Source organism: Cyprinus carpio, chromosome B2, assembly GCF_018340385.1.
Source record: "Cyprinus carpio isolate SPL01 chromosome B2, ASM1834038v1, whole genome shotgun sequence".
Taxonomy (NCBI): Eukaryota; Metazoa; Chordata; class Actinopteri; order Cypriniformes; family Cyprinidae; genus Cyprinus; species Cyprinus carpio.
Window position 1 is genome coordinate 32,236,894 of NC_056598.1, and position 27,470 is coordinate 32,264,363.

The 27,470-nt window shown below is 36.6% G+C and overlaps 1 pseudogene; it reads left to right on the forward strand.

Moving 5' to 3' along the window:
• The first annotated feature begins 1,169 nt into the window (after positions 1–1,169).
• LOC122136340 overlaps positions 1,170–27,470 on the forward strand; it is a 51,672-nt pseudogene continuing 25,371 nt past the window's right edge.

The following is a 27,470-nucleotide window of genomic DNA, read 5'->3' on the forward strand; positions in this document are numbered from 1 at the left end:
TAGTTAATGTAATAACTAACATGAACGAACAATGAACAATACGTTTATTACACTATTTATTAATCTTTGCTAATGTTAGTGAATAAAAATGCTGTCGATCACTGTTTGTTCGTTAAACACAACTAGTGATTTTAATAATGCGTTAGTTAATGGTGAAATTAACAGTACCTAAAGAGTAATAAATGCTGTAGAAGTATTGTTCATCCTTAGTTCATGTTAACTAATGTCTAATACTTACTAATGAACCTTTATATAAAGTGTTAGCGTTATTGTAGTATGGCTGAGATACTAGTTTTTATTAATATTTTGAATGTTGAATTATTACTTTCAGATTTCTCTTTTTCAGATTAATTTCAGTTAGAGTTTTATTTTTTACATAAATGTCTTTACAATTTTATTCTTTTTATCATAATGAGAAATGCTGCCTTGGCAACTATATATATATATATATATAATATATTATATATATATATATATATATATATATATATATATATAATTTTACTTCATTTAAAGTGTCAGGTACACATATATACTTTTTTTTTTTTTTTTAATGGTTATCATATTCCTGATTTATTTGTCAAGGTAACAATTTATTTTTTATTTTTTTATCTGACAGCAGCATTAGAAAAACAGTGTTGTTGTGTAATATTGTTAAAGGCTCCCCCGGTTGCATTTATTGGTTTTAGTTTTCATTATTTTATTTTCATTACACATATCCAAAGGTAAAACACTGTTTCTTTCCCTGCGTCTGTTGTAGTAACGCGTGAGTGCGCGTGCCTCTCGTTGCGTGCGTCTCCACGCGTACGCACGCGTGCCTGACCTGTACCGGAGCGCGAGGAGGGGTGTGTTCGGTATTTGTGTGTGAAAAACAAGCGCATGCGCTCCACGAGACCCGAGACGCGGACGGGGAGCGTCAGACCGCAGCGGCTGCAGATTTTTCCCGTCAGTCGCGGGGGGGAGAGGCGGAGAGGACAGCAGGGAGAGATGGGAGTACCGTAATCCCGTGGGGAGGGATGGACGGACGGACGGATTGATTCAACGCACAGAAGCACGGAGATTCTCACTGGACACCGCATCATCCACCGTATTCCGTTCGGAAGCGACGCGGGCGATGGCCGAGGGCGAGTGAATCTGAAGTGATGAGATTCCGTCTGTCAGGTTGTATAATGGAGAGCTCCAATGTCTCCGACGACACCAAACCCGCAGAGCCATCCTCATCCTCATCCTCAGGTGGAGAAGAAGAGGTTAAACCGCGCGCCGTCCCCTGCCCAGACCCGTCCCTGAAGGATGTCCACTCGCGAACGGCCAAACCGATCGTGCCAAAATCACCCAAATTCAACCAGCAAGCAGCCCGCGTCCGCCGCGCCGGTGACGCCCCTCAGAGCCGCGTTCCGAGACGCACCGTTCCCGAGCGCGAAGGACAAAACCGCATCAGCACCTGCAAAAAGCAACATCAAGCCCTCAGCGACAAAAAAGGCCGTTAAGGTCACTCAGCATGTCTGCATCCGAACCCGAAACCGGGCCTGCAAAGCGGTGGATACCGGCGCTCCGCAGATCGCCAAGAGCAAGGCACGGCTGGCCCCGATACGCGTCCCCCACCGCACGCGGCGTCTGTCAGACGGACAGCAGCTCGGATTTGTCCGACTGTCCCTCCGAGCCGCTGTCCGATGAGCAGAGGCTCGTTCAGGCCGCCAGTAGCGACGCGGAGTCGGGCAGCGGATCCGGTTCGAGCGAGCATGCGGCCGGGGTTCGGGTTCGGATCTCAGGGGCGGGAGCTGCACCTGTGCCCGGTACGCACGCGGACAAATGCAAAGCCGAGAAGGACGCACAATTCAAATCCGGAGGGCCAAGGAAATTGGCCCAGGATGAGCTGCTGAGGGAAATCGAAGACCTTCGATCGGAAAATGACTACCTCAAGGTGAGCCGAGGCACAGAAACGTATACTATGGTACTACCACGGTATTCTTAAAAGTCACTTGGAGTAGGCTACGGTGGAAAATTGTTCATGAATGTTCAGTATTATCAGCATGATGCTGCAATTAAGGTGATGTTTTAAACTTTTAAAAAGTACTGTGGTAGTACCGTGGTGCAGTGGGGATCTTTGATTTATACTGTACTATGAATGATTTATTTATTTTATTTTTAAAAATGTGTTTTTTTTATTAGTTTATTGCATGTGTGTACATAAAAATATAATAAAATACAAAGATAATATAAAAAATCAGTAAATTATACATATATATCAATATTTATATTTTAATTGTTTTATTTAAAAAATTTAAATGCATGTATGTAATCTGATATTTAAAGTATTTTCCTCTCTATATAAAATTTTAAAATATATTTTTTATATTTATTTATAAAATTCTATTTTTATTCTAAATTGAATATAAATAATGTAATATTAAATGTAGATTCTTTTTTTTTCTTAGTTGTTATTTGTAATGAATGTCTGGTGTTTGTCTGAAGAATTAAGGGTTGAGCTGCTTCTATAAATTAGTTTTTGCACGTGGTGACCCTCTTTATGTTCTCGCCCATGTATTAAATTCATCCTATTCATTTACACCGTCCACAGTACTTGCAGCATTTGTTCATTAAAGCATCTGCTTTAGTCCGTTGACAGACATTTTTTTGGCCCTTGAAGGGCCTTATAAAACATGATACAACATCTTTTGCACGTAGAACTGTGATGGTATTAACTGACTGTGCCATTATACTAAGGTACTTCAAGATAGTTAAAAAAAAATATCTCATGGTACTTTAAGGACAACAAGATCTAGATCCATAAATCTGCTCTTAAACTGATTTTAGGTCACATCAGTCCACAGAGTACAAATGAAACCAACATGCATCAGAAAGACCCTCAAACTCCCGCAGGAATCACAGTTTGATGGGTAGATGAAGGCAAACCTAATTAGCATAATTCCATAAATGATTTGTCTTATTTGTCAGATGCGGAGGGCTCGACTGCTGTTGCAAACCGGGATTTTCATAAGTTTATCTCTGAAGACGTGGTGTTAATCCGCTTTAGTAGCTGTGTGTGTAATGGCCGTGTCCCCTAGCAGGAGCCGTTCACAAACACGCGTCCCTCCTGACCCGGGGCCGGCCTGTGTGTTTGGAGCCTCCCTAAAGCTCTTATCACTCTTATTCTGTCTCTCTATCTTCCTATCTCTCTGTAAGTTATTCTGCTGCACATATGCATCAATATTTAAACGAATAAACAGAAATAGATCCATGTTATGGTGTTATAGTATGACATTAATCATTCAGTCCACCATAACTCATGTTTGACAGGAACATCCATACGGCTGCGGTCACATGACTTTGTCCCCAACATCATACAGTGAAGGTCATTGTGTTTGGGCTGTTTGTCACCGTCTGTCTCTCTTTCGCTGTCTTTGTTTGTCTGTCGTTCTTCCTTGACCTTGTTTGCACGGAATGCGTTGAAGCATTGTGCAGTATTTACTGGGAAATGAGGCGTCACAAATGACAGTCGTTCATTACGGTTCAGGACGGGGTTTCACTGCTGACTACAGTTTCTTTACCTGCAGTCTTGTTTGTTTTTGTCATTTTTTGAAGTGTCTTTTTCTTTAGGGAGGGTGATTTGTCAATTTTAAGACCATGATTTCAGTTCATGTACATCACAAAATTAGATTAATGTAATTAGGATCCTGAATGAGTATTTGTATTCTATTTCTAATTTCTTATTTCAGGCCTACTGTAATTCTGATTCTCATTCTAGTTCCAATCCCGATTCTATTCTAGACTTTTTCTAGAATTGTCATTCTCATTCTGGCTTTTAGTTGGATGTTAATTTTTATTCTGATTCTGATTTAGATTTTACAAGTAAATGTTACAAAATGTCATTTCGAAGTTTCTGAGCACAAATGTATTTAATTTGATTCAGAGTTTTAACATGATTCTAATCCTGATTCTGATTCTTGATTCTAATCCAAATTATGTTTTTCATTCTTCCTTCTGTTTCTAATGCTGATTCTCATTCTGTTGTATTCATTCTGATTCTACATGTAGTTCTAGTCTTATTCCTGATTCGGATTCTCCTTCTGTTTTCTAATCCTGATTCTAGTTCTTATGTTCATGATTTCTAATTTTTATCCTAGTTCTGTTCCGATTCTCTTTCTTGTTTCTAATCCAGATTTCTGATTCTGATTTTTATTCTGATTCTAATCCTAATTCTTATTCTAATATTCATTCTCATTCTAATTATGATTCTCTTGGTTTCCGTTCTTATTTTTATTCTGATGTTCAATTTGGATTCTGACTCTCATTCTAATTTTGCATTCTAATTCTAATTCCATTATGATTTTAATCCCCTACTAAAAGTATGTCTATGGCGTCATAATCAGATCCATTTTAACTAGACCCCTGAATGAGTATGATTCAGAATTTTATTCTGATTTTAATCTTGATACTCATTCTAATCCAAATTCTGATTTATATTCTAGTTCTGGTTCCAGTTCTAATTCTCATTTTCTTTCCGTTTCTAATCGAGTTTCTGATTATCATTTTCATTCTGGTTCAAATCCTAATTCTTATTCTTATTCTCATTCTGTTTTTAATTTTGATTTTAATTCTAAATATGAAATGGCTTGTTTTCATTCTTTATTCTGATGTTCATTTTGATTCTGACTCTTATTCTGTGCCATTCATTCTGATTTCTAATATGATTTTAATCCTGCAGAAAGTAAGTTTAATTCATAAACAGATCCAATATAATCAAACTCCTGAATGAGTTCTGATTTTAGTCTTGATTCTCATTCTAATCTAGACTGAGATTTTTTTTTTTCTAGTTCTGATTTCAATTTCTGATCCTGTTTTCTGTTTCTAACCCTGATTCTTCATTTTAATTCTGGTTTTAATTCTATTTCTGCATCCAATTCCGATTCTCATTCTCTTTCGGTTTCTGTCAGGATTCTCTTTCTGATTCTAATCCTGATTTGGTTGCTTTAGGATGAAGTGGACGAGTTGCGAGCAGAGATGGAGGAGATCAGGGACAGTTACCTGGAGGAGGAGGTGTACCAGCTCCAGGAACTGCGCAGGGAACTGGACCGCTCTAACAGGAACTGCCGGATCCTTCAGTACCGCCTGCGCAAGACTGAACAGAAAAGCTTGCGTGTAGCTCAGACCGGACACGTTGATGGAGAGCTCTCTGCGTGGTCTGGAGCAGGACCTCAAGGTGCTTTTTTTTAAAAGACAACGTGTGGGGGCTTAAAATGTGTTTTGTATTAAGATCATAAGGTAAACATTAATAACTAATGAAGAGATGAAAACAAGGCAATAAAACGCATCCTTCTGTCCACAGGTGGCCAAAGATGTATCTGTGCGTCTGCACAATGAACTGGAGACGGTGGAAGACAAGCGCACACGGGCAGAAGATGAAAACGAGCAGCTCAGGCAAAATCTCATCGAGGTGGAGATCTCCAAACAGGCCCTGCAGAACGAGCTCGAGAGAGCCAAAGAGGTACAACACACTTCAGTATTACATGTTAGATACCTGTGCATAGTGCACAATTTTATTGAACTGGATCACAGAGGGGCAGAATTTTATAAGAGGAGATCTTTAAAAGCATATTCGTCAAGTAGTGTGGTGATTGTGCGTCTTTTTATTCACGTGTGGTGTTCATGTTAAGTACAGAGAGATGTGGTTGTAGTCTTAACAGTTAAAGGAATATTCTTATTCTGGGTTGTTTACGTAAAGCTTACTGTAGCTTGTGTGGACATCCTTTTAGCTGATTACTACATGCAATAATTTCTTTAGTTTGTAAAAACAAGCAGGGAAATGCAGTTTTACAATAATGCACTTGCAATGTGTTGTTTTTGTTTTTTTTTTTTATTGATTTTTTATTTATAAATTGGGTGAGTTTTGGTTTTGTTTTTTTTTTTTTTTTTTTTTTCTTTTTTATTTGTTAATGTTTTGATTTTTTGAATACCATAAAGTAACTTTTGATTTTAATAATGTATTTGTAAATGTTAGAATTACCATTAAGAATAATAAACACTTTAGAAGTGATTTATTTTTAGTTCACAGTAACTAATGCAGTTAATGTTAACCATTGGAACCATATTGTAAAGTGTTACTGCACTTGATTGGCTATTTGTATTGCAGACAAGTGCATTACTGCTTGTTTTCATCAAATGATAAATCATTTTCTGTGGTAACCGACTGCATTATTAGGCGTAAATTGTAAATAACCCAGAATATTACTTGAAAGCAGTTAAAACAAACATGGAAAATGATCACAGACACTGTAGAAAATGAATGTGATGTATAAATGTGATGTAAATGCTTGCGTATCACACCTTTGTTGAATAAGACTGTACTGTGACTTGCTTTGAAGTATGGATGAATACATTCAAATGCTTCACTTTGAAGCCTGCTGTCCTGTGCATTAATGCATGAGAGGCCGTAGGGGTCGCTCTTTCTGTAATCGGATGCTGAGTAGTTACTCTGGAGTTGGTCAGGTTTATTCTGAAACTAATCTGGAAAGACTGAGTCATGGGTAGAGCCGTCTGTACATGCAGATGAATGCTGCTGCAGTGTGGAGGAGAGTAAATCCGGATGTGATGCACATGTCAGTATGTTAGAATGAATTCTGAAGGATCATGTGACATTGAAGACTAGAGTAATGATGCTGAAAATTCATCTTTGTATCACTGGAATAAATTACATTATTACAATATATTCACACAGAGAAAATCTATTTTAAATTGTAATATTTCTTAATTTTACTGTATTTCTGATCAAATAAATGCAGAATTGGTGAGCGTTTATTTTTGCCTATATCGCCAATTTTACACAGTCTTTTTCAGATTTAGTCCGATTTTAAAGCCACTTTACAAATATGCACAGTATGTGCGTACACTATACTCTTGTTATTTGCAGTTCAAACAGCAGAGGATCACAGAACAACAGTGGAATCATTGCATTGGTATCCCAGAATCCCCTCTGATTCTCAGAGATCTGCTGCATTGTAAAAACATCCCCCTGGGGGGGAACACAAATCTTCTTAAAGGAACGGTTCATCTGAAAATTTTAATTCTGTCATTGTTTATTCTCGTCTTGTGTGTGTTTGAAACCTGTATGGCTTTCTTTCCTTTCTTGTGGAACAGAAAAATTCACGCTGCTTTTTTTGAGCAGAATTAAAGTGTGGTGTTCATTTTTGGGTGAACTGTTCCTTTAAAAACACATCAGTCAGCCTTTATGGGTTTTATTTTTGTATTAATATTTATCATGTATTTTGGAAAGGTAAACACACACAAGGGCAGATATAATGAGTGCGAAGGAGAGAAAGCATTGAAATGGGTGTTAGCTCTTTGAGAGCTATACTGCGTCTCTCTGGAGGTTTGCCCCAGAAAACGTCTAGCTCCACTTTTTCAGCGTTCATCACACCATACCCTTCATTTTCCCATGCCTCCCTTCGCCCCACACAAGCATTAGATGTGGATGAAATGGAGAATCATGCAGTTTCTTGCACACTGCCATGTTCTATTAACTTTATGTGCTTTTCCATCTTCAGTTTAAAGGGAATGCCAACCTTGACTCGACGTTAACGGCTTTGGATGTTAAAATTGTTGAAATATTAAAGTCAACATGAAATCAAAACTGACGCTATTTGCTTTTTAATATACATTCCTGGTCTTAATGTGAACGATTTATTGGTGCACATTATTCTTTAGAAAGCGTGTTTGTTTAAATTGTTTCTCATTGTAGATGTCATTACATTTCAAAATGTTGGATGATGTATATCTTAAAACCATATTATTTATTATTATTTATTACCAAAACATACATATATGCATAAATATATATCAAATAATTAAAATATATTTAAATACATTTAAATACTAAATACAAAATGCAAAATAATCATAAAAAAAAATTAAAATAAAAAATAAAACATATATATATATATATATATATATATATATATATATATATATATATAATATATATATATATATATATATATATATATATATATATATATCCTATATAAAACAAATGAAGGAATGAAATGAAAGGAAACATTAATTTGAACATGCATTATTTTTGACTTTTTTTTTTTTGAATATCCAAAGAATCATATAGCAACTCAAGAAGAGTAAATACAGTATACAGTGACTCTTGATCAGTGAGATCTTTTCAAAGCACCTTTATTTTCTACCTGCACGACACGCATGGCAGAGGTTTGGATGACTCGTTCACACACTAAACCGATTGGAATGTGGTAAAGCTGGGCAGACGGGATGCTGTTTTCCGCTCTAAGTATCTAAATACTGATCTGGCTCTGAAGGAACCATTCTGAACTAAAAATAAAGCATTCAATGTCATCTCAGTTCAGGACGGGTGGATTCTCCAAGTACATAGTTTTCACACGTCTGTGCTTTATAATATAATGCTGCCCTGTTTGGTGCGATTCTTGTGGTCTGTAGATATCAATAGTGGCTTGAACTGCTATGTTTGCAGTTTCTTGAGTGACATTTTGTCTTGAGTTTGTCTGCTTTTCTTGTTCTTATTATTTGTCATTGTGTTTTGTTTTACTGAACCTTCAATATTAATATTTAGCATCAAAATTAAGCATTTTGCAAACATTAAACGTGAGTAAAATATGATTTTGGCAAGTGAGTAAAGCTATTGATCATATTTAGGAATCGCAACATAGTTGATAATTAAGCAATAAGATAGACTCATAGATGAAATAAGAAATATAACTTGCATTAAAGAAATTATGCCTTGTATATTTAAGAAAAATTTGATATTTTTACATTAATTGTGGCATTATTTTCATAACAATCAAACACAATTTTTCCACCCAGATTTGCATTAATGTAAGATGTGTTTGATAGGTTTTTTTTTCTGAGAATAATTCCATAATTTTTCTAAGATTTATAAAAAAATATTGTATTACACTATTTTTTTTCCCACAGGTTCACCATTAAATTTCACTATAAATTAAAAGCAGTACTATATATATGTGTGTGTGTGTGTGTGTGTGTGTGTGTGTGTGTGTGTATCTATATATATATAATATATATATATAAAATTTATAATATGATTACATAGAAAATTAATTATAATATATATTATTATATTTAATATATTATTTTGCATTTTGGGTATTGAGAATTTTTTTGGGGAAATGTGTTAAAAACAAATCTTAATGGTCATAGAAATACCCTTTCTTTTTTAATCTATGTACAGATCCAAATATAAACAAAAAAAAAATCCCCATGAAATTATTATTTTTTTCATCGGTCAATAAAAATATTTCAATTCACTTATTTAAATGCAAGTTAATTTAGGACGCTTTTTGCTGTCTTTGTATGGAAATGTTTTGTGTGTGCTATCGCTGGTGTCCAGGCTGTTTGCTGTCTGCTCTGATTCCTGCAGTGGGGTTGGCACCCCGACCAGAATTAATCCAACTGAGCTGCCTGTTATGAAACCTCCTGGCAGATTCCTGCCTCACGGGGGAGGAGAGGAAGTGAGAGAGAGAGAGAGAGAGAGAGAGAGAGGGGCTCTCAGATGGGTTTATATCTGTCAGGCTGTGATATGGCATCAGCTTATGGAGGTTTTTGTAAACAGTTCAGTCGTTTCGTGTGCTGCGGGTCACTAATGACCGCCTGTCATTTGTAATGCACCGCACTTCCGACACACGTCCAGAACGTGCTTTAGACTGTTGTTCAGATAGATCAGCATGCAAATGAAATGGTGCTCTAACAATGTTTACCTGTATTTCAACCTGGTTTCAGAGGATTCTGTTAAATGTTATTATGTGGTATAAAGGCATATAATGGAGCTGATCAGGTTTGTCGCCCCAAAAACTGGGAGAATTAGCATTTCTGAACCTAGTTTCATCTGAGAACATTTTAGAATATATTTCTTTGAGTATTTGTTCTTTAACATAAATTCACACAGCCAATTGTTGCATTGCAAAGAAATGTTCACAGAAGCTCTTTTCATATATTATTAAAGGAAATAGTTCACCCAAAAATGAAATTTGTTGAAAATTTACTCACCCTCAGGCCATTCAAGATGATCCAACAGACTCGAAATAGTTAGTTCTTTGTTAAATCTTTAACAAAATTTAATGTGAATCTGGCATCATTGAATATACAGTACATGATCTTTTCAGCTGAGTTGCATTACACATCATCTAGCTGAGGACCATGAAGAGCCATAAAAGAAGTGTGTGTGTTTTCATGGTGGATGAATATGTAATATTTGAAGCAGCATATTTATTTTGTCTGTCTTTATATCTGTGTTTATATATTTGAAGGAGATGAGCGCTCTGCACAGCTCTTATAATCTTCGCTGATTTGCTTAGAGGTAAAAAAAAAAAAAGATTCAAGCTAAATAGATTAGACACTGTGTGCATGTTCAGTCCAATCCACACATATAATAGTGTGCTCAATATCACCAGTTTAATATTTCTGTTTAGTTTTCTCTTCAACATCTGAATCAGGCAGTTTCTTTGGTGTAACAGAGTCTTTGCTTACAAAACAAGGCCCTATCACAGTACAGTATGGCATCAGATGGGTAGACTATGGAATTTTGATATATACAGTGGTACTAAATGGTTACAGTATTTACATGTATTGAGATGATACTTCTAAGAACAGGATTTTACTTCATTTAACCTTTTGCCATGAAGACAGCTATTTTTTCTTTTCTTTTTTTTGTTATTAATTTTTAATGTTATTAAATATTTTTATTTTATTTGTATTATTATTATTAATTATTGTTAAATTGTGATTTTAAAATTATTATTACTACCTTTACAAAAATGTTATGCTATTAACATGAATATAAACTTATAATAAATAATATATATTTTTTTATTTTATATATTCAATATTATATATATATATATAATATATATAATATATATATATATCTATTATATATATATATATATATATATATATATATATAGCAACTACTATAATGGTAATACCATTGTATTGTGTTTTTTAATTATTATTTCATATTTATTAAAATGATTTTTAAAACACCTTTACAAAAATGTACCCTATGGATATTAATATGAAAATAAACTCTTTATTTATTTAATTATTTATTTATTTTTATATAATTTTATATTGTTTTTATTATTTATAAATATTATTTATAATACTTTATTTCTAAAATATTATTTATATAATCTTTGATTGCTGCCTCCTTTTTATTAATTTATTTATTTTTGTATTTGTTAGGTATGTTTTGCTTAGCTAGAAATGTTTGCATTCATATATTATTGTAAGGCAGCATAAATCCCTAATACATGTCCAAAAACCATGTTAATATGGTACTTTGTTAATGATCTCTAAAGAAAGCGTGCATGAAGGTCGAGTTACTTTCAAAGTTAAATTGTCACATTTGTGAAAGCACAAAATAATTGAATTCAGCATTAATGAACAAGTGTCCCAGTTTGGCAAAATGGCTTTGGATCTCAGTGTGAAGAGGGTAAAAACAAAAATACTCAACGCAGTTAATCTTCAAAGCAGTGTGCCGCTTATCAAAGCATTGCTGTGGGCCGTTAATTAAATTCTGTCTCCAATTCAAAGAAACGTTCGCAGGTTCTGTTCAGATGTTAGCGCCTAGCATTAGCATTTTTTAAAAAATAAAGCAACGTGTGCACTCGTTTTCCGGGACTGTTATATTGAGTGTGTGTGACATTTCTTTGGTGGGAGATACGGTATGTGTGTGTGACTGACTCGCAACACTCTTAATCGCTTTCATATCTTTTCTCTGGTTTTTGTAAAATATTTTTTGCAGAATATATGCTCCAACAAGTATGCAACAGTGTTGTCATAAAACCAGTATTATGCATGATTAATTCAGCTGGTGGCATTGTTTTTGGTTGAAGGGAATGCCATTTTTGAAAAGCCTTAATTCTTAAGAGATCTGAAAGTTTAAATAAATACGTTTTCATTATGCATTTAGGTTTTGTATTGCTTTAAACATATGCCTTTGCAACAATTAAATCACTTTTTGCTCATATGCATTTTTTAAACCCTGTAAAACAGTATTTAGTGTATGAATTTCTAATTTCTTTGCTCAGTTTGGGCCTCTGATAAAACTGAGCTGCCTCTCCCCATATTCTTACTTATATCAGGCAATATAAGTTATAAAAGCCTAATGGGTCAATTTGAAACAGAAAACACATGCATTTTTTTTTAAATATTTTTGCCTGAAACCTCAATAAACTGTTCCTTTATTATCAGGCTTAACAGGATTAATTGATTCGTGTTACATGTTAACAATCACACATTTGATATTTCACCTTTGGTTCATTTGTCACTGCGGCAGTGGAAGGTCAAACATATTGCATTTATGGGATACCAGTGTTCTGTGTGAAAGCAAGCCACTCAAAACAACCTTTCTTGCATCATTTTTATACTGCATTTACCCTTTCAGCTTACATCTGTGAGAGAAGCGGTTTGAAAAGAGAGAGATGAAACGCAGTGTTAGAGGAGCTGTAACTAGACATTATTACAGACCCTGCCCTTCCTCCACTGAGTGGACAAAAACTACTTCATAGTATCTGGCACTGAGAGAAAAAGTCTGACTCAGGAAACAGAGCATCATTGTGAGAATGACAGTGACAAACACACCATTATTGACATTTTAACAGTGGTTTTATATCTACCAGTGCGTCGCTAGCCCATGATATACCGTGCATCATCTGTAATCTGTTCTGTAACGTCTCAACAAACTGCATTATTAGAGATATCATGTATGTCAATACCAACCCCATGTCGCCTTAATACTTAGCATTAGGAGAATATAAGATATAACTAGAGAAGCGATGGGACAGGTTAACACAGCTCACCTTCCCTTGTGTTTAGTAACCTTGTCAAGCAGCAGGAGCGTTTCAGGTTGACGAGACCTCAGTGGTCCAGGGGACTCCATCCTGTTCATGTCGCCTGCTAGTCTATTAGCTTCAGATGATGCGGCCCTCTAACCAGGCCCACGGAAATGACAATGCCAAAGCTTAAACTAGACTATGCTCAAGGAAACAAGAGCGTGTTGATTTGTTTTCTTTGTTTTGTGGCAGGAGCAGGTGCCGTTGTCACGCTGAGAGCAAACGGATGTCATTAACCAGATCGGACAAACATTCAAAACTGCTGTAAAAGTCAAGCTGATATATCTTGTGACCTCATCGATCGTTTCAAATCGGACATAAAGCTCTCTTTATTGTTATATTTTAGCTTTGAAGATAGGCTAATTCACTATAATATGCATCACGAAGAACCTTTTAAAGATTTGTAAATATTATGTATATATTGTAATGTATCAATGTATATATTTACATTTTAATATGTATATAACTAGTTTTCATAATTACTTAAATGGTTTTTTTAAATAATTGTATATAATTTTGTATAATTTATTACTACTTACTATATATAAAACAATATAAACATTTTTATAGATTAGATTTTGTTATTGCTTTTCATCACTTAATACTTGTTTCATCATTATATATATATACTAATTCTAGATTTTTACGATTAAAAAACATGTATTGCACTTTAAAAATATATATTTATATCTATAAATTTGTAGATTTATATATTTTTTATATAACCTACTTTAAACAGGTTTATAAACTTTTATATATTTATGCAATACAATACTTGTAATTATATACTTTATATATAAATTGTTACTGTTTGGAATGTAGTGTATATTGTTATGGAAAGATTTCTATTTAAATAAACGCTCTTCTTCTTTTAACTTTTTATTCATCTAAAGAAATCCTGAAAAAAGTAACACAGGTTCCCAAAAAATAATACGCACACCAACAGTTTCCAGCAACTGATAATAAAATCAGCATATAAGAATGATTTCTGAAGGATCATGGGTTTTTGTGATACTGTGAATGTGTGTGTGTGTGTATATAGTTATATAATGTGTGTGTGTGTGTGGTGTGTGGTATCACATACATAATGTACAAATAATCACATTTTTATAATATATAAAACTGAAATGATATAATAATAACATTTAATGCATATAATCATATAAAGCAATGCATATTTTTCATTCGCTTTGGAAAATGTACAAAATCTTGAAAGAGACAAGTAGGCAAGTTTATTATAATAAATGCATCTTAAATTTGCTCTGTGTTGTAAGCTTCTGTCCTCCATTCAGTGCGCTAACCAGATTCACTGGGAAGCGGGTGTTTGTTGAAGACATCAGCTGAGGGAGCACAGAGGTAATCTCTCACCAGCTGCCCCGTGTCAGACGCCTCTGACTACAGGCTCCGCCCCCCCTATTAACCACTCACAATAGGGAACCCACTAACCCAGCGAGACGAGAGGACTTGTCTTTGAGTGCAAAGAACAGCCTCTCATTAACCAGCTGGACACATACAAATCCGTCCTCAACTCAACCACACAACACCACAATCACATTCCCAACTCTCCAGAGACCACCGCATCTCTTTAGCCAAATGAAGAGCTTAAAAGAGCTTCCATTGTGTTTTGACACGTCGCTGTAGTGTGATGGAGAAGGCTTGTGGTGTGTGTCTAGAACGCCCTCTGGGAGTGTGTGCGCGGCCCATGTGGGCATGGTTAATACACACAGGGTCCCTGACTTTTTCCCGACAGAATCCCCAGACAGAGATAGCAGCTTAGAGGATTCTCCCTTACAAACAGCGGACATGTCTTATCATCATATACACAATGCTAATGGGATCAGACTAGTTACTGAGAATTTATGGGCTGTGTTTGGAATGGAACATTGGCAAACTTTATAGTGTGTACTAGATACTGCAATTGTAGTATATGAAAACCATACTGTATGCTGTAAATCTTTATACTGTATATATATATATATGTATTTATATATATATATATATATATATATATATATATATACATACATATATATCAATATATATATATATATATATATTGTAAAATATTTTAAAATTATATATTTTTTCATAATATTTAACTTTTACATTAAATAAAAAATATAGTAAGATAAATATATGTAAAATAAAAATATATGCTGGGGGGGGGGGGGATATTACAAATTTTGATGCTGAATAAAATTGTGGTGTTTTTTAATGAGTTTGTGTGTGTGTGTGTGTGCGTGTGCGTGTTAATATATATAGTAAATAAATTAATGTATATATTTAAAAAATGCTATATTTGTATAATATAATGTGTTTTTTACATTTAAATAAAATACTTATAATATATATCATGAGTGTTATACACACACACACACACACACACACACACAAACACAAACTATCATCTAAATGAGTTATACCTCATTTTAATACGAATTGTTATTTTTTAAAACAATTACATAATGTAATTAGACTGCACAAGGCTACCCAAGTAGGCTTATAGAAAAACACTAGAGAAATGGTCACACTAGAAAATTGAAGGTTGCATCAACGTGCATTGAATTGTGGTATACAGTGTCTTGCACAAGTAAGCTCTCCTGGTAGTGAATCTGCACATTTAGTATGCATTTTATGCATTAATTGTGCATACTTCTACGGTAGGTATTCTACAGTAGTATGCATTTCCAAACAAATCCAAGTGGTTACACAGAAGCTGTTTTTTATTAGTTATTGATCACTTTTTGAATCCTGGTTAAATTTAGCCAGAACCAGTAGAGCTACCCGTAGATGCTAATGCTAACAGGCAGTCACAAAACCTAGAGAATACTTTGTGTCTGCACGTTAGCATTAGCATCTAGCTCTTAACATTCACTAGAACATTCACTTCAGCATGCATGCTTCGTGCATATTACGAATGAGAACCACACTGATCATCTTATTATAGACACGCATGCAAACTGTACATAATTGATGCATAGTAAGTGATGTTACATTGCATTGCCTTTGAGTGTTTCTCAGAGTCTAAATCACCTTTGCTCTTGAGTTTTGTAATGTACGAACAGTAAATAAGAGGGTTTGGCATATTTCAGACCCCTCTGGCTTTTCAGTCCAGTTTATCTATTCCCACACATCAACCGTGTCATCAAACACATCCATTACACTAGAAGCTACATGTGACGTGTGAGTAAGCGCTCACAGCAAAAAACTCCCACAGAAAGAAATGTAACTGGCAAAATGAACTGGCAAAGAGAATTGCTGCTGTTTTTGCTGTTCTCTTAACAAAATGCAGAAAATCTGTTATTGCTTGGTCTTCCTTTGATGTCGGTATCACTCTGCTTTCTGTCTTTTTCCATCATGCTGTTCTGACTCATGGAGTTCAGTCAGATCGAGCGAGAATAACAGACTGTTTCATTAGTATTTTGTGTGGGAGAATGGGTCTGCAGCGTCAGCGTGTCGGTGTGAGTACACACCACTATCACAACGCTTCACCGGCCCAGCGCTCTTCTGATGGATCGAGTATTTATAAAGACATAAAACACCAGCTTCTGATCCCGGACTGATTTTGTATTGTTGGAGGGTGTTTTTGGGCTTGTATCTGAAAGTTTCAGGGTTCAGACCTCTAGGTTGATTAATGATGCATTCTTTTAGTGCTATGACTGTTAGCTTTGTGGTCATCAATATTTACATTTACATTCATGCATTTGGTAGATCCAAAGCAACGTACAGTGCATTACATTTGTTAAGTTAATGCATTCCCTGGGAATCGAATCCCTCACATTGCTGTTATAAAGTATTAGGATATTTTTTTGAGATTGATGAAACATGCACACAGATGAATTGTTCAAGCCAGATCTTTAACTTGCATGTTAGAAAATAGCTTGACTCTCTGTTAGAAAACCAAGCATCATTAATGTTAACTCATGGCATAAGGCACACGGAGGAAGCAGGAAACATTTCTGTAATATTTAAGGGTCATGCATTCGCTAGGAAATCTAAACCCACTACATGATGTTGCCATGTACTTTTTAAACTACAAGATTGCTGTATGCAGATGCAAACTAAAATGATGACCTTTTGAGTCACAAAATGGACTTTTAGCAGATGTAAGCATTCAAATTTTGTAGACTTTGTAGACTTGTAAACCTAAATTTTTATATACTACTTGTATATGATGTATCCATTTATATTAAAAATGCCTAAAAATTTAAATATTAAATGTAAAAATAAATAAATAAAAATTGAATATTATGAGGTTTCATTTTATAGATGTGAAATGTGCACACAATCAGATGAATTTTTCATTTCATAACGATCTCTAAATGAGGTACTGGGTTTAAGAACAACACATTCACAGCGTTTGTGATGTTCTGATGTCTCCCACATTTCACAGTATTACAAAATAAAGCTCAGAGTTGTTTGTAGATAAACATTCAGGTTGCTTAACAATTAAATTACAAGTCTTAAATTTGATTCTTTCAAATGAGTTGTATTTGGTTGTTTGTCTCGACGTGGCATCTGTGTTTAAAAAACCAATTAGCTTTCCGTTGCTCTGCAATGTAGCTTCTTTAAAAAAAAAAAAACTAATTGGGTTATTATCATCATAAAACCCATCTGTAGAGATAGTCTTAGATATAGGGTTTTTTTTGTATTGGAATGAAAATACAAAGTTCCTTATTATTTAGTGCACCTGTAAAATATGCATTTTTTCTTGGTGAATTTTTCCTGTTTCAGTGTGAAAATATGTCAGACTACAGAAGCAGGAAGTATTGCGAATGCTGTTTAAGGTGTGTGTGTCGTCATAAACGTTGTGGTCCTGTTGGTTTGACTTCTGATCGCCATCCAGAGGAGACAGCGGTTGTAATCAGCTGTAAACCAAACATCTCCATCGGTCTTTGTGGAAAAAAAAGCCCTTGAGAGATGTTCCATCGTATTTTTGTTTTCATCCCTAGCAAGCCTTTAGCAGAGAGAGATATCGAGCAGCCCTGAGAGAGGCCTTGTTGCATTATAAAAAAATGTGTTTTGTACAAGACTTATGTCATCTCAGATTCCAAGGTTACGTGAAATGTGTGAGGTGGGATGGTAAAATTTGACCATCCATTAGAGAACCGCGCATTCAATAGTGTTCATTGAGCAAGAACGCATACATGGAACTAGGAAGCAGGAAACATCTCTTGTAATAGCTAATGTTCAACTAGAACCACTTCAAGGACAGTTAGGCTACAGAGACCCACACTTATAAACCGGTGAGTCATGCAAAAGGAAAAGAAAACAACAAAAGCTCTGATCCAAAACCTCTCCTGCCTACATAGGCAGCTCCCTTATAAGGCAGAATCCAAATGTTGACTAAATATTATATCTGAATTAGGTTAACAATATTGTAGTATGGAAGCCCAATCTCCACCACTTGAATACAAAAAAAATAAAAACTTTGCAACAAGTTAATATCTCAGAATTCTCGAATTTATATCTCACATTTCTGAATTTTTTCTACAGAATTGTGTTTATATCTCTAAATTGTCTGAAAATGTCTGAAAAGTCCACATTTTTAGATGTAAACTCCTCAAAAATAGGAAGAATAATTGCTCATAGGCATTGCGAGAAATATTTTATTCTGTGGCGGACAATGTGCTTCCGCTGAAATGTTTGCATTTCCCCATATAACAGATACAGTATCTTTGTGTGTATGCAAACATATACAAATAAATGGGGGGGAGGAAATGCACAGCATATAAAAAATCAGCGTCTGGTTGCTAAAATATAAAACTCATCCTGCTGCCTTGAATGGCAGATTCTTCCTTTGTGCAGATTCATTAATTGGTGTGTGTTTGAAGTGTTTTTTGGAGTGTTGAATAAAGAATGAACCGAATGCATTCTGCTTCATCACAAAGACCTCCTGACGGAGACGGCAGATGGAGACGAGCCTCACGCAGAGAGTTTTCAGAACACTGATCCTGGACCCTGCAGATGCTACGTCAGCTTTCCAAACCAGTTGACACATTCTGATGTGAGATCAGCTTAGGTCTGGCTTTATGGGCAAGAGAATAACCTCTATCTGCGGCCCAGCAGAGACAGATGACTGAAGCTTTGTGTTCGTGTGCTGAATTAGAAGCGAGCGAGCGTTGTGTATGTAACTTGTGTTTCTGTCTAATTTCAGACTCTGTGGTGAAATGCTTTTAAATTCCCGTTTGAAAACACATATTCACCATCATAGAATGAATGAATGAATGAAATGATGCATTTAGTATAGCACTTTATTGTGTATTGTTGTACACTCAAAGCACTTTACAATCATGTGGGGGGGTCTCTCCTCAACCACCACAGTGTGCAGGATCCACTTGGGATGATGAGCAAAATAACATTTCATTTGGAAGCTGCAAACACAAATATTTTTCTAAAGGCAGGACAATATTTGCTTGAGAAAAGCACTAAGGCTAACCAAATGCAACTTCATTGAATTACACCATTTAAAAATGCACCTTCCACACCAACAGTGAAACAAAAGAGCAAAAATAATTGATGATGAATGATCTATCAACAACATTCAAGCTTTGTTTCTACCAGACAAAGAAAACCAAAATCTCACAATTCTGACCTTTTTCCCAGAGTTGTGAATCTGTATCTCACAATTGACAAGTTATTAGCCAGAATATCAAGCTTTATATCTCGCACGTATTTTTTATTGCATATTTTGTAGTTTTACATCTTGTGATTTTTATTCTTTTATTCTGAGTTTATCTTGCAATTCTTACTTTAGTTCTCATCAATTGCAAAAAAAGTCAGAATTGTGCGATACAAATCCAGAATTAACCTATATAGACACTAAAAGTTTGGGGTTCTGGGGCAACATTTTAAAGTTGTTGAAAGAAGCCTCTTCTGCTCACCAAAGGCTGAATTTATTGCATCAAAAATACAATAACAAACATTAATATTATGAAAACAATTTAATATTATTACAATTTCAAATAACATCTTTCTATTGTAATATATTTTTAAATTAAATGAATTTTTTTTTTTCTTTCTTTTTTTTTCAGGTGTATTTTCTGAGTAATTTTATCAAATTGCATGTGAGAGCATATCGTGTGGTTTTAACTGCAAGGGTTCAGTTTGGGTTTTCGGCAAGCTTTGTTTTTTTAATCAGGCATTGTTTACTATGTTTATACCCGTTACATTACATAAGTCTGTAGGAAACACATGCACGCAGGAAACAGAGTACTGGCGCGCTCTGTACATGCCTTTCCAATTAGGTAATCGTGCAAATGTAAGAGGGACAGAGAAACTGAGGAAGACAGAGGAAATGCATGTTATAAAATATCCCAGTGTTTATCTGTTTCAGTAGAAGAAGTGTTTCATTAAAGTTACCTCCTGAGCAGAGGCATGGCATTACTGTTGCAGATTTTATGCATGTTTTTAAACTTTATATGTATGCTAGCAAGGGATGAGAGAGAATTAGTCCCAGAGTGTTTTGTGGATAAAGCATTAATGCATTTCTGTGTTAAATTAAGCTGTTGTGTGTCATGCAAACCATGTGCAGTCTCTCTGTCAATTGCAAAAGTCATTGCCACAATGATAATTCTGTTCTGGGTGGTTTCCATGGCACCTCAATGTGGCTACTAAGATGTTCTGAGCATCCGGTTTTCGCATGTTAAGGCATTGCTATGCAGTTTGCTAACGTATTGTAGATGCTTGCAAGGTCACTTGGATTCAAAAAGTATACAAAACCTTTATTAAGCAACAAAAAGCAACAAAAGTCACTTTGGATTAAAGCATCTGCCAAATGCCTAAATTGTAATGTAAAATGCATTACACAATTTTGAAAAAATCGTTACTTACGTCTTGAGTTATGCACTAAACCTTCAATGTAATCTGAGAAGTTTGTTTGAATCACTAACTCTAAGTGTGAGCGAATAGTAATAGTAATGTTTTGATTGAAGCATGTGCTTAGAAATGTCCATTTTTTCCTGCTGGTTGTGGTGATTTGATGCTTGTGTGGCAACTAGTGGTGATGACTTGCATTGGAGTGCGTCAGAACTCGTGAATGGGAAATTGTAACCATATTGCAGACTCACTCAAGCCCATGCACATAAATATGACATCACTCATCTCCTCCTATGTTGGAGTCGTATCCATGCTCTCTCACACTGTTGCTGTGTGTTGATAAAAAAGTTTCAAACTCCCTCCTCTCCTGTGCCCATCTCACACTTTCCATCTGTCTGGCCATAAATGATTCAAGCCATCAGCAGCAGCTATTTAAGTTCGGTGTATGATCAAGATAGAACCAGAACTATCAGTAAGGAGGGCAAAGTTTACCTTCTAACTTCTTGATTTAAGTAAGAGATCATATGCTGTCAGCCGATGGTTCGTATAGCAAAATAAATTGGATGTGTTCTTATTTCTGGTAGCTAGCTATAATTGACTTTAACTAACCTGCTGAGTACAGTTCTTTTCAAAAACTGTTGCTCCACCATGACAGTAGCTTATTCTGAAGGAGACAGAAATGAAAATAGAAGACAGTTTATGTTGAAGTCTGCTATAGTGCCTATTGTGGCAACACTGAGAATGTAATTTTGTGATTCATCCTTGTGCATGTGGCATGATTTCACCCTACACAGATTTGCTGTCTATCATATTATTGCAACAACCTGTCCAATCAGTGTGCTGGCTGGATTAATACAGTATTACGCCACATGCAGTCATTTAAATTTTTAATCTTTGGTTACTGCTTGGCTACTGTCTTGGTTCGTCCTTATTTCATATATGCTGCATTACATTCAATTGAACGTTATATTTAAAAATTTTGGAAAAGTGCAAAAGAACGGCACTTTAAGTTGAACATCCAGCTATGAAACTGAGGAAAAAATCTAGCATTGTGGGGGGCATTGCATCTAGCAACTAGCATGCACAACATTGTTTATTCTCTGCATTTTAGTTCAAGAAGTTGTCTTTAACAACTGAAAATCTGCAAATCCCATTGCCAGTTTATTTGTTATGCATTAACGTGTTGATTTCTTATGTTTTTTTCTGAGACTTAAAACGAAGAAGAAATTCGGAATCCGACAGCAGTAGTAGATCCACCATAAGGACAACGACTTAAGCTTGATATTCATGATTGATGCTGTGTTCAAATCAGATGCTGCTTTTATATTATTCAGAATGTTTTAGTTTTTTTTCTGAATCCTTCTCTGTGCCTGGTAACTGAAATGAAGATGTTCAGAAGTTGCTAACTTTCACATTTTTGTTAATATGCCCTGTCTTCTATTTGTCTTTCAGACTGCTCTGCGGAGGCGAGGCAGTAGAGAGCCCTGCAAAGATAAGACGGTCTTTAACTCAGGTGAGTACCAAAGAAATACAAAGATCAATTCCATCCAAATCAAGCCATATACAGTCAAAAATAAAGGTTCTTTATTGGCATCTGTGGTTCCATTAAGAAAATTTACAGGTGCATAAAACATTCTTTATAGTTGAAAAAGGTTCTTTAGATTAAGATATTCACATAAAAAATGGTTATTTTATGAACTGTTCCCTGAAAGGTTCTTTGGGGAACCCAAAATGGTTCTGCTATGGCATGGCTTCGAAACCTCCCCTTGGAAACATTTATTTTAAAGCATGCACAGAACAACACAAATATGCTAAATTACAATACGTGTTGGAATATAGATCAGGAACCTACAGAAGAATAAAGACTAACAGGAATTTTTATATGTGTCCAGGTTGATTGTTCTTATACAATTTTGGCCATTTTGAACTAAATGGATTGCCCGTTACATTCACATGCTTTCTTTATTCCAGGAGGACAGTGCAGATCTGCGCTGTCAGCTACAGTTTGCCAAGGAAGAATCGTCTCTTATGCGTAAAAAGATGGCAAACCTTGGCCGTGAGAAGGATGAACTGGAACAAGAATTGCAGAAGTATAATCAGTATTCCGGCGATGTGGACCAGCCCCTTTTGCCCCTGGCGGAGGTGACCGGTGGAGGCCCCCACACCTCTCGGGAAGCCGAGTTGCGGTTACGACTCAAAACTGGTGGAAGAGGAAGCAACATTCTGGGAAGGAAGAAGATCGTAGAGCTGGAGGTTGGAAAACCGCGGGACTCAGGACGGAAAAACGAAGACCTACGCTGCCAATATGAGAGGGACTGCTTTGGACGCGAAACCCTTCTCGAGTGTCCCCTACCTCACCATATAGTGGCGATGCCCTGGAATCTGCGCATTGGGCGCCGGCCCCCCGGTGTGCAACCCTTTTTCTTTTTTTCGGACACACATGCAGGCTGGTGAACTGCGGCGACACTGCACGTTTGTGGAAGAGGAGGCTGAGCTGCTGCGGCGCTCCATCTCCGAGATTGAGGACCACAACAAGCAAATGACGGTCTGAGCTCAACCGCTTCAACTTTGGACCCAGCCAAGCTGACCGGGAGTCTGAGGGAGCCGAGGGTGGAAAATGGTGGCATGCTCAAAACTGGTAACGGAGGAGGTCATGGTTTCACGGGGAGCAGGGAGTGGTGCCACATGGCAGGAGGAGCTAAAAACCGCAAGACTCCAAATCAACGAGCTAAGTGGGAAAGTGATGAAGCTACAGTACGAGGAAACCGGGTGCTAATATCTAACATGCAACGCTGTGAACTGGCGGCACACATTGGGGATACGCACCAGTAGCCCAAGGGATAGTGATGTGGATAGCGATGCTGGGCCGAAGGGAAAGCAGACGAGGATGAGACAGCCAGGCTACTGCTGCTCCACCCCAAAAGTGAAGGTTACTGTTGGTGGGGAAAGCGACTCTGATGACTGTTTGAGAAAAAACAGCACATTCTGGGAGTGTCAAGTGGAGAGAGAGAGAAACAACTCAGGATACTGGTGAAACTGGGAGTGACCGAGTTGGCCCAGCGGAAGACGCGGAAGACAGGGAGACTGCTCCACAATGTCAGGCGTGACGCCTGAGAGGCTTGGTAAAAAAACAGTTTTTTGGAGCGGCTCAATCACGGATACGGACAGTCTGATCAGCGAAGGGTAGGTTGGTGGTCCTGGGAGGGGACCTATTTGCAGACGGCTGGCAAGTCAGAGGCGATGGGGGCTCTGCATGAATCGGAAACGGACTCTCAGGTGTGGATACCATAACACTCGCATGAGGGTTTCCTTCGGAACTCCAGCAATTCATGGACAAAGTGGACCACCTAGGGGAGGGTATAAGGGACCGCGTTGATGAACTTTCCACTATGCACCAACATCACCGGAATCGTGCAGCTTCCTTCCACAAGTTACCTCATGTCAATGGAGTCGCCATCGGGAACTGGAAGCGGATGGGGACCAGAATTACAGTTGTAGGTCATGTGTAACTCGAACTTTTCTTACTTGTTTATTCAGGTGCCGTCACATGCGATCACATGACATGCACTTCCTTTGTTCCTCTTGCTGCTTCCTCATTTAAAAGTCCTTTTTTTGAGAAGCATACACCTTTATATTGATTCTCTGCATCTTCATGTATCATATATCGAGTCCCGCAAATGCACCACAAAAGAAGCAATTCAACTAATTTGGGTGGCATGACTCTCATCTTAAACCGAAACAACTCCCCAACTGACAGATAGAAGGGAGATCGACTTGCTTTAGATCTTTTTAAATGGATCTGTATGCAGAGTATTTGACTTGCAAATGGTTATGCAGTGCCTTGAATCAGTGATATTTCTATCTTTTTTGTTATTGAACGATTAATGGGAGTTACCAGCAGGAGACAAAAACGGACACCCCGAGTTAAAAGATGTTTTGGTGCTTTTAAGTCATTTGACATTATAACCTTCAGCATGCATGCAGGCAGTTGAACAAGTCCAGCAGACATCACAGAACAACACTCCCTCACCAGTATTAACTGACCCACTTAGTTTTTCTTTTAGAACACTATATTATTTGTGCTATTTTTGGCTGTATGTACATGAATTTTCGGAATGCATGGACTACCCTGGATGACCTTGTTGTACTACATTCGCCAAAAATATGCAGTATGCTGCAGGGCTACATCTCCGGAAATACTTCCATACCATAAAGCAATGCATATTCCCACATGAGCTACCACCCGGCTGAGCCAAGATGCCCTTACCTCTCTCCTTCTCTAGCAGAATCACCCTCAATGCTGCTCATAAACACCTTGAATCTATACCTTCCGTTCCCATCTTCTTGGCTTCCACATATCTCCTTGTCTCTGCACCGTGGGGCAGGGGGTGTTTACGGGGTATATCCCGCGATGGCTTCACAAGGCTATGTGTATTGTTTTTGATTGTCATTTGATTTTGCAGGGTCCAAAAAATTTACTGTGCCAATTGTGGGCAAACTTCGGAGAAATATTTGCCAGCCATAAATAGTCTTACAGCCATTAAACGTGCAAACCTACCACATTTTTATTTAAGACTTATTTCTTCCCACCGAATAAAAAATGTGACAAGATAATTACGACATCATTTATCTCTACAACTCATTGTTCGCTGGCAATTGCGAAGTTTATATCTGACAATTCGAGACACCTTTTTTTGGAGGTCCGAAGTCAAGACATCTCATCGCAATTTTTTTTTCATTCTGAGTTTTTACATCTTGCAATTCTGACTTCTAATAATTGCAAGTTAACGTTCTGAAAGAACTGCACAATTCCGAGTTTCCTCAGAAATACATGAGAAATTCAGAAAATCAGTATTGAGAGTTAAAAAGTTTGCCATTAACTTCTTCATTTTTCGCATTCCCTGGCAGAAATATAACTTGATAGTATTTTTTGTATTTCTTAATCAATATCTATGTTTATTCTTTTCATGCATGTTTGTTACAAATAATAGTGTAATTCACCGCAGGGCATATATATATAGTATATGAACAATTTTCAGCTGTGAGCACTTAAATGGTGGGACGTACTTTACTGTATTAAATGTGTGCCAACACATTTTGCAATGCATCCAATGGATGAAGTCGCATCCTTGCCTTTGCTATAAGCTATTAACACCTGCCTGGCCTAAACGCTTGCAGCCAGCATTCGCGATACTTGCTTAATAAAGTTGTTTCTGGTCTTTACACTTAACTTCTCACAAAAAGCAGGGAGGATGCATTGTGTTCTCGATCCCAATATTTTCATACTTACATGTTGCACTTCTTAATAAGGTTAATCAGAATTAAACTGATCTCCTTTGTATTTTTATTTACCGCCACTTGTCAAATTTTGGACCGAATGTATAGCCTACTAACACTAACTAAAAAATGCAAGTAAATGTGTGTTTGTCATCACCTGGGGCTGGTCTGGGCCTTTGTAGCAAATCTAGTAGTTTTTTATTTGCACAGGGAATGCTGATGGCAGCATCCGTGAGCATGCAGCCATTAATATGATGAAACATGGTGGCTAAGAAGTGCGTTTACACTGGGATTTTTGTTTTCTGAGGAACCTCCAGAGGCGCCTTGTGTGTGACCGGAGGGAACACTCTGAATACACCCAATGTTTGTTTCTCTATATATTCTATGTGACTTTTCTGTGGTTGATTATTTTCAGGAAAAGTGTAGCTGGGTCTTTTGTCTCAGTGAATGATTTTCAAATGTTTAATTGTTATATATGCTCGGTCTCGGAAAGCTGCCCTCCATAGAAACTGCTTGTAGCTTTTTTCTGCTTTCTTTGTGCTTTGAAATTGCTTTTATGATAACATGAGTCAACTTCTCTCCAACTAATAACCTATGTGTAAAAACTCAGGGATTTGACATCTATTGATGTTTTAGTAGCTTGTCATATGAACTGAGCATCTGAACGTGATTTGATATTTCAAATTTAAGCTTAATAATGCCCGAATCGCGGCCTGATTGGTTGATAAGCTCCATTTGGCTCTGGCAATCATTGGTGGAAGCCGTAGGTTTAAGCTGGGCGGTTTCTTTGCTTGCTTGGATCACGTCACTTCATCCAACCACTAAACACTCTTCATCAAGCATGAAGTCACGGCCTGCTGTTCACCTGCTATAGAGAGATGCGTTTATTAAAGAGCTTCAGTTCGTTGCTGCGCTGCTTCCATCGTGATGGATGGGTTCGCTGTCGAGCAGCATGCTGCTGTCGTGCAAGAGATCCAAACCCTGTCAGTCTCCTACACATATTAGAGTATGCTTTGTTATGCTTCATCTGAAAGCCTTTAGCCATTTCTGTTATTCTGCTGATCAGGGAATCACAAATTATAAATTAAACAAACACATCAGTGGTAATTATACCAGTATAATATAATATGAAATAATTAATATTAGTATACTGTACCATTGGATCTTTTCGTGTTGCTGTGCTGCCAAAATTCTGTACTTTTTGACCATCTTGAACAACATATATGAAATCTACTATAATGTACTAGCTGTGCACCCTGATAATAGGCTAGGTTTAAAAAATCTTTAAATTTTACAACCTTGGTGGGTATGAACTGTGTTTTCTTTTTAATTGTTTTGGCTTTCAAAGGAAAATGGACGTTTATATATCTCAAAAACAAGTCTCCAACGTATTTATTATTCTTATTTATATTATATGATTTGATTAATCCAATTTTTTTATGAGCTGTGTTGTGAAATGTTACTTAATGAAATGTACTTAATATC